An 8714-nucleotide genomic window follows, 5' to 3' on the forward strand; every position below is an offset into this window, starting at 1 on the left:
ACAAGCACAGTCTTACCTTGGTATGGCAACACCTGCAAAGGGTGGTTCATTTATTTCCCATTACCCCGAGTACAAAATACGGATTGTTGACGACTTTGTATTTAGTGTCCATAATAGAAATATCTACTTAACCGAATGGGAAAAGCATATAACGCTCAACCTCACGTGCAGTATGATAGGTAACGTCATCTTCGAACCAGTACAGAGACTGGAGAAACTTTTGCCATATTGTCAAGATGGGGGACACTGCATTATTATGTTGCAAAAACACTGTTGCCCTCTTTTTCTACCTAATAGTTAAGCAATAAACCCCGAGCCACGGGAGCATTACCAAGTCAGGTAATGCCCCTTAGCCCATAGTTATAGGCACGAGCAAACTCTGCAGCGTTTTGAAAGAGAAAAAAAAGAAATTTCAAAGGAAATGGCCACCGGAAAGGGAAAACGAAGTCCGTTTTCCCTTTTCATGGGGGCCATCAGGAGCGGATGCGCTGGGGACAGAAGTTTTCCTAGCATGTTCGCTCCCGAAAAGGAGAAATACGAAGGTACGTGGTGTTGGGAGGGCGGGGGGGGGGGATTGTGTTCAGGGGAGGGGGAGGGAGAAAAAAAACGTACATGAAACCCCGGCAGCGAACGATGGCGGCCTCCAGCCATGTGGAGGCTCAGAGCGGGAATGGCCCCTCTTCGAGCCTCCTCATTTGCTGAGGGGCTGCCTAATTTCCTTTTTAGCTTAACATTGTAAGAATTCTTTTTTTTTTTTACAAAATCAAACATCAATTTCATATGTTGGTGAAACACTTTAGATTTGCTTTTAACAAACTCACACGCAAGTCTCTAAAACGCATTGAAAATAATAAATGAATCCTTCTCTCATTCTTTCTTTCTGAATTCCATAAAATTGTCACCTCAATATTACTTTGAATTGAATGATGAACAGGGTTATTCCTAGCAGAACACTTGTGTATAAAATTGATTACCAATTTTACACGCCCTGATGCCTTCAAATGAGGGACGCTGAAATGCAATCTGAAAGACATTCCCTTATTTTACCAGGTTTCAAGCCTCCAAGGTCCCAGATGTGATCAGAAAACAAATAGCACCCTTAGTTGCCCGCACAAATCTGTTAATAATTGCAGAAATGGAAAATATATTCCCCTATTTACAAATGAGAAGTGTCAAGTGTACACATTCACCCTTATCGATTAGGCCTCTCTTAGGCAGAACTGGAGCATCTGTCAGGGCACTGATGCACTTCCTGTTTGTCATTGACTTTGGCACATAGATGGTAATAAGTCTGGAAGAAGTGCTTTTGCCTGGCTGATTACCTCCCGGACTAGACTGTTCCTATATTGACAAGTAGCCAATTCAGCAGTAGCAGAGTAAACCCTCCTCCCAAACACCTGTCAGGCATTAGAGAACAGGCATGCATGAGTAAGCAGACTGAATTTCTTTGTCATCTGCACGCTTTCAGGAATGTGGGAGGGAGCTTCAGCTGTACCCATGCTAACGTGCACCAGTGGCTACCACTCTCCGTCTTCCACTAAATTAAGCAGGAGTTTCTGCTGCTCTGTTTAGTATGGGCAATTAAAGGAGTTTTCTGTAGGATGCCATGTAAACGATCATAAAAGATCTTGGCTGTGAACCCAGCCCATCAATAGAACTTACATCTTTTTTTCTTTTTCTCTCTTTTCTCTTCTTTAAGGTGGTGTAAGTCCGGTCTATCTATGTGAATTCTAATGAATGATGTGTTTGTAGGTGCCTCCTAGTATGAGATCAAAAGTTAAAATGTGAACAAAATCCCTTCTTTAGTCTTCTTATCTATCACTGTATGCAGGGTTCTCTTAGAAATAATAGTTTGTCCGGATAACAGAGTGCTATAAGGCAGTGTCAATGCTGAAACATACATATTGCCAAATTTAGTAAATTATTCATTGATTTACTCATCGAATAATGAATGTAGTCTGCCCATTCACCTATCTGTTAAGAAATTATCTTGATTGCTTAATTTAAGAAAGAATGTAGCTCACCCTGTGTGTATGTAATGTATTAATGTAGACTATCACTTGGGGAAATTATTTAAGATGGTATAATAAATCAATGTAGTGCTTTGTGTGTGTGTCAAGCATTAATCTGAAAACTGGTCTTGCCATTGATTACATTTGTGTTATATACTCCTCTATTGGTTGTAGTCGAGAATTTGCTAATGTGTTTGTCTCCATGCGGTTCAAATGCTAATTATGTCTCTGTATTGTGACATGATTGGATGTTCGTTTCACTTGAATTCTGCCCTGACAAATATGATATGTTACTGAGTTTTGTTTTAGGTAATTTTTATGTGTTCCCATCTATATATTTGATTTGTGCCACTGATTTGAGCATTGTGAATCAGTTGCTTTCTCATTTTTATAATTACAAAACCCTTAAACAGTAGACGAGGTTCTTTCTAAAAGGGAGTATATTATACACATTGTTGAAATGTAGTAGATAGCATACAAATTGGTAGTGTGCTATTTTGAGAAGTCACCTTATTGTTTATATTGGCTAAGCGAAGTGATACAAATGTCAAGCTAGCAGACGTCCTGCCTTCAATGTCGGAGGTGTTGGTATTGTGTCTATATTGAGGCCTTAATCTCATACATGCATTGAATGGTGTTTCCTTAAAATAATTTACTTACAATATCTTTTAAATTTGCAATCAAAGTGATTGGATCTTTGTAATGTGATATGTCCTCACTTGAGTTTTATAATGACTATGTGGCTTATGAAGTTTGACAGAGACACTACATGGTAGGATGAATACTAGACAGGTCAATGTGTGTGTGGGAGTATGTTCTTTGCTTTAAGTCAATACTAGACTTCATATCTAGTATCTGGTCTAAAGGCATTTTCCAACCTTTACATAAAATGATTGAATCTAAAATGGTAGAAACAATTTTCTAAAAACTAGTTCGCACAAAGAAGTTACTATGCACATTTTAATCTATCAATATTTTTACCCAGATCCACCTAACCTGTGCATCAGAGCTATCAGATATTATCTTAAGAATAGTGCATGTTGCTATTGAAATAGCTATATCTGCCTTTTTAAACTACATTCTCGAGCACAAACCACTTTTTGATACCTTTTCATGTAGATTAATCTCTTGCTGAGTAGCCATGGCGTATGTTTGCTTAAGATGAGTTGACATCTTTTTCTCTGGTAGTATGTGTTAGACCTTTTAATATCCCATTAAACCAGTGTTAACATTCTCTCAGTCAATTGAAGACCATTCATTACATTTCTAATCTTGGCCTCGTGTCTGAAAGGCATCAGGTGATATTGTCCCCATACATATGGTTGCGATACATAAATTTGCCGGGAAAAGGTTTTGGGGACATTATATATGGTGACCATATATATGGGGTCAAGGGGAGTGGGGGTTGCGGGGGGTGTCCCCCGCTCCCCTTGAAAAAAAAGGGGGTTGGGGTTGCGGGGATGTCCCCCGCATGTTAAATGTAATAATGTTCCTGCAAAAAACGGCCATTGTTTGGCAACTTTTTTGCTAGGCGAAATTGTTGCGGGGACATTATTACATGGAACAATCTGAAAATGATATTTTCAAGTGTGCTTTATCTATTTTATACAATTCATATTTATGTGTACGCAGCATATTTTGCATAACAAAATACACATCTGACAAACCTATTCAAAATTCTTAATGCACATTTTCCTACACAGTGCAATTTCTACTAATAGTCCTCTGCAAAACACTTGCAATTTCAAAATAATAATAATGCCAACAATACATTAATAAGATCAGGAGTTTATATATTACTACATGCCAGAGTCTCGACTCTTCTAAATAGTGCAATAAAAGCTGTTATTCTACCCAATGTAATGGTACCCTGTTAATTGACCTTACAGGAACACAGGGCTGAGTTGGGTCTCCCAGGATTCAAACTTGGCATATACAGAGCACACATGTGCTTTACAAACAGGTGTGTATGATCCAAACTCACATTTGAAGCAAGGATATGAAGCCTCTGGTTTTTCTATAGTGAGGAACTATGTGTCAGCAAAGAGTACTTTCAATTATTCTGACAAAATAGACTTCCCAAACAACTGCCAGAGGAAATGAGCACCTGATGGAATCCTAATTACAGAAGTTATGATATGGTATGATATGACATTTATAACACGCCTGAACACAAGTGTTTCTAGGCGCCATATAGGAAAACATATTTGCTTTCTGGTTTTCTCTTATGCACTGTATGTCACATAAAGGCAGGCACAGCTGGGCAAAGTGCTGTCAAGTGCTGTCAGCTATTTACTTTCGATTACTAGAGCCCCACGTTTGCACCCAGTTAGCTTATATCTTATTACAGTGAGTTATCCTGAGCACAGAGTCCACAGAAAGTATTTGGTCGGATGGTGGACTGCAAACTTGTTTTATTTCTTGATTATTTTATCCACTGACTGATTTACAAGGTGGGCCAGGACCACCCTCAACAGCAGCTGTTAAGAACCTGCATCTGCATCATTCTTTATCTTTTTAACATTAATCCCAGCTCATCCATAGGGTCATTGACTGAACACACTACAAATGCAATCCTTTTTTCTTATGGGTACTCAGCAGTTCAATTGAAACTCCATGGGTCATTCACTAGTGCATTTGCTCACCGTGCCATCCATTGTTTTTATTAAGTAAGATCCCTATTTGAGGAGCTATTGGAAAATGCAAGGCAATCACCCTCTCGCCCTCCACAACCCTCCCCGAGAGACGATATTCCCCCAATACACATCACCGAGTTGATTATGGTGACTCTAGTTTCATTACCTGTAAAAGCTTTTTGGCAAATAGTGGTTGCTGAACAAACCCTCCACTCTACATCAGGCATGTTAACTGATGCATTAACACATTTTGAAATGCACCAATCTGACAATATGACTCAGTAGACTCCAAGTCATCTGCAACCATTGATTATTTTTCTGAGGCCTTGTCACATACGATGTTGGGTGGCAATATAGTTCCATCTAGCCCAGGTAGAAACGACCCCTGTCAAGGTGACATCTAAACATAATCGGCATGGTAATACCCACTTGAGTAAGAAGGGGCAGTTTGGATCAAATAAAGTATCTAAACAAGCATTTAAACAAGTGGTACATCCTTTTAAGAGCAACAACAATAAAAAGCTCTCCTTTTTGGCCCAACGAATATATATTCAGTGTTTTAACTTTAAGGATAAAACAAAGGGCCCTGAAAAATGGAGTGGATAGAACCCATATATCTTGACTGAACTAATGAGGGGGGCGGGGGGTTGCCATTTCAATCTGCAATAATGAAATCTCTGGATCTAATTGTTTCTCTGTTAAGGACCTTGTCTGAATGATTGGTGCATGTGGAATGCAACCTAACTCCAGTAATGTCAGCTGCCACAAAAATATCTGATCCATAGAATGGTGTCCCCATCAAGGCCTAGCAAATTATTAGCAATTCTTCAATGACACCCTCAACATGTATTGAAACCAATTTAAACATACATAATCCTGTGGAATGTGATAGCAGAGGTGGTTTACCTAATGATCTAAAGGCTAAAACTGAGGCCCTTGTTCATGTTATTGTTGCTTCCTTTGGGAATCGGGAGGGAAGGAAATCTCCAGCCAACAGTGGTTCTCCCAGTGGTTTAACAACTCAGTTGAGGCCCTCGCTGATAGCTAATACATTTCCCACAAAGACTCAGCAGCCTGGGTTTAACTATAATCTATCTTAATCTTAATCTTCCACCTCCGTGAAATCTGCTAGTGGTGGTACTGGCGGAGGTCCCTCAACAGTCTACTAAATTTGCAGAAGGTACCTTTTCGTTTATCAGCAAGAGCATGCACTGAATTTGCACAAATATCAAAGTCAATCCATAATCCCACAGTCAATCATACTGGCAAGAAGAGTGACGTGGATATGGCCCCACTGTAAATCTTGTCTATGAGACTGTATGATTTATTTTCTAACCGTGAAGTGGTGAAACATCTCATGAAACGGGCTTAAGTAGTCATACCAAACCTTGCAAAATATGTCTGTTGCCTCGTAGTTGTTGATATAGAAAAGTGGTGCAATGCTCTGGTTTTGTGAGTAACAACAACTTTAGCAGTAGGCATGAAACTAATTTTAACTTCGGCAATACTCCTCTAAATCCGATGTTATCTAATCGTTTTGACCCCCTGGTTTCACTGGAGGATGTGGAAGGACTGGTCAGGTCTACAAGCGAAGTTCAAGTTTAGTCCACTGTTTCTTAGGCGATGTTAAGGCCACAGAACAGCTGGAGTTTACCTATAAGTGCTAGAGAGGCTTAAGTGTAGAGCGGCTGAGAGAAAATGGAGGGATCTCTCCCACCATCCTCCTCCAGCTGATTCACACCCTGACACCGCCCTGTCTCTTCTCTACTCTTCTGTTTCTGATACTCTTGATGCTCTTGCCCCTGTCATGAGGATCCGCCTGAAGTCCAAAGCCAAGTGCAATTCCTGGTATGATTCCGACCTAGCTACACTTAAACATAAGTGTACATCGGATGAGAGAAAATGGAGGGAATCTTGTTCATCCTCTGACAAACTGGCCTGCCGCTTACTCCAAAGGCAATAATGACTCTCTGTCCGTACCAAGTAGAGAGTCCACATTGAAGCCTGTGTCTCTGCGGCACTCCCTTGTGCATCCTCTTCTCTAGAAACCCACAGCTGATCCTTCTTGTCTGGCCAACTATCGCCCAATTTCCATTACTCCCTTTTTGGTGAATCTCCTTGAAAAACCTCTCACCCTGGCTTTTCAACCAATACCTGGCGACCCTCAGCTGCTGTATTGCCATTTTCTGCTCTAACTTCCAGTGCCACGCTGACGACACTCAACTAATTTTCAGGCTGCCCTCGGCCACTGCTCTACCTCTCTCATCTCTGATTGCCTAACTACCATTCAAGATCAGTGTACTGCCAACTATATCTGTCTGAATGCCAGCAAGACAGAGATCATCCTCATCAGCACACCATCACCATCCTTTCCTCTCACTCTCTGGCTAGCCTCCCTTGGCCCTCCTCCTACCCTCACCTGCGAGGCCAAGAACCTCGGTATCACCTTTGATTCCATACTTTCCTTCTCCACCCACATCGCTGATGTCTCAAAAAAGTCTAATCTTACTGCACATTCGCCAGAGGTACTTTGCCTTTCCTCTCCTTCCCCCAGAAGCTTATAGTCTTCCAAGCTCTGGTTCTCTCTAGGCTGGACTTTTGCAACAGCCTCTTTCTAAATCTACCTGCCTCTTCTCTGCGTCCTTTGCAACTTATCCAGAACAGGACTGTAAGACTTGTCCTTGGCCTCAAGCCCTGGGATCGTATCTCTCCAACTCTGAAATCTCTCCATTGGCTCCCAGTGGATGCAAGGATTAAATTCAAAACCCTCTGTATAGCCCACAAGGCTTTCTGGGGCCTGGGTCCAACATACCTTCAGCTATCCCTCCATAAATACCTCCCATCTCAAGCTCTTTCTGCTCCTCTAGCTCTAACTCAGTCGTTTCTCAAAGAAATTAGCTGGGGGTAGATCTCTGTCTTCGGCTGGGGCCTCACTCTGGCACAGCCTCCCTGCCAATCTAAAACTGGAGGAGAACCATATGTGGTTTGGAAGCACCTCAAGACCTTCCTCTTTGCTTCTTTCTTCGCCCCCCTCTTCCCTGCTGATTCCTTTCTCCCTTGGCACGTGCACCTGGACACCTTCTGTTCTCCAGGCCCAGATACCTGCTCACCCTGCCACCCTCACGCACTGCCTCCGGGCCACCCCTTGCACTGGGGTCTTGTATCTGTATCTATACAGTCTCCCCTTTTCTTCCTGTACTTATCTGACCCACTCAGCCTGCTGCTTTAAACTCAGCCCTTGCCACTTGCTGGCTGCACTACCATTGTTTTTTGCCTTTATTATTTATTAATGTATTATTATTTATCTGTTTTTATCCTTGCCCCGCACTCTTCTTTTCTCCCACCTTCCACGCACTTCTCCCCATCTCCCTCCCCCATGCTCTTGTGCGTTCTCAATGTCACTGGGCCTAGTAAGATTGTTGTTTTTGTTCTCCCCTGTTCCCCTTCCCTTGCCTTGTCGCGCTCTAAAACACTTGTGTATGAGCGCGATAGAAATAAATATCAATATCAATATAAAATTATTACCAGTCCCCAACTGTACAAAAATGATATCTTGGAACATTGCTGGGTTGGCGAATAAATTAGAAGGTGATCTACTATCGTTTGTAAAAAAACACTCCTCGATTTGTTTTCAAGAAATTTAGCAGCGTGCTTGCTTCGGCAGCACGTATACTAAAATTGGAACGATACAGAGAGGATTAGCAGGGCCGCTGCGCAAGGATGACACGCAAATTCGTGAAGCGTTCCATGAGGAAAAAAAGAAATTACAAAAAAGAAATTTAGCAGCAAGAGTTTGCGCATCTTGATGACATCTATGTATCTGTTATGTGGCCAAAACCTACCATGGAGGCAGGAGCTCGGATGGCATTGCCACTCTTGCATCTCTGGACCAGCTGGTATCCTGTGCACGTCTTGTTGAACTATCAGAAATGCTGTTTGTTGAATAAAAATATACTTTTGATATTTGTTTCTGTCTCATTAATTGTTACGGTTCAACGTAATCGATGAAAAATTGTTCTTTATATAACTGCCTGAATTTAGTAACTACAAATCTGTATAATTCGTA

The 8714-nt window shown here is 41.5% G+C and overlaps 1 non-coding gene across 1 annotated transcript; it reads left to right on the plus strand.

Moving 5' to 3' along the window:
* The first annotated feature begins 8296 nt into the window (after positions 1–8296).
* On the plus strand, positions 8297–8403 carry LOC138505356 (U6 spliceosomal RNA). The gene has a single exon (XR_011280155.1). It is a non-coding gene; the product is annotated as a U6 spliceosomal RNA (small nuclear RNA).
* Positions 8404–8714: the final 311 nt, after the last annotated feature.

Source organism: Ambystoma mexicanum, chromosome 11 (assembly GCF_040938575.1).
Source record: "Ambystoma mexicanum isolate Mex_15411 chromosome 11, UKY_AmexF1_1, whole genome shotgun sequence".
Lineage (NCBI taxonomy): Eukaryota > Metazoa > Chordata > Amphibia > Caudata > Ambystomatidae > Ambystoma > Ambystoma mexicanum.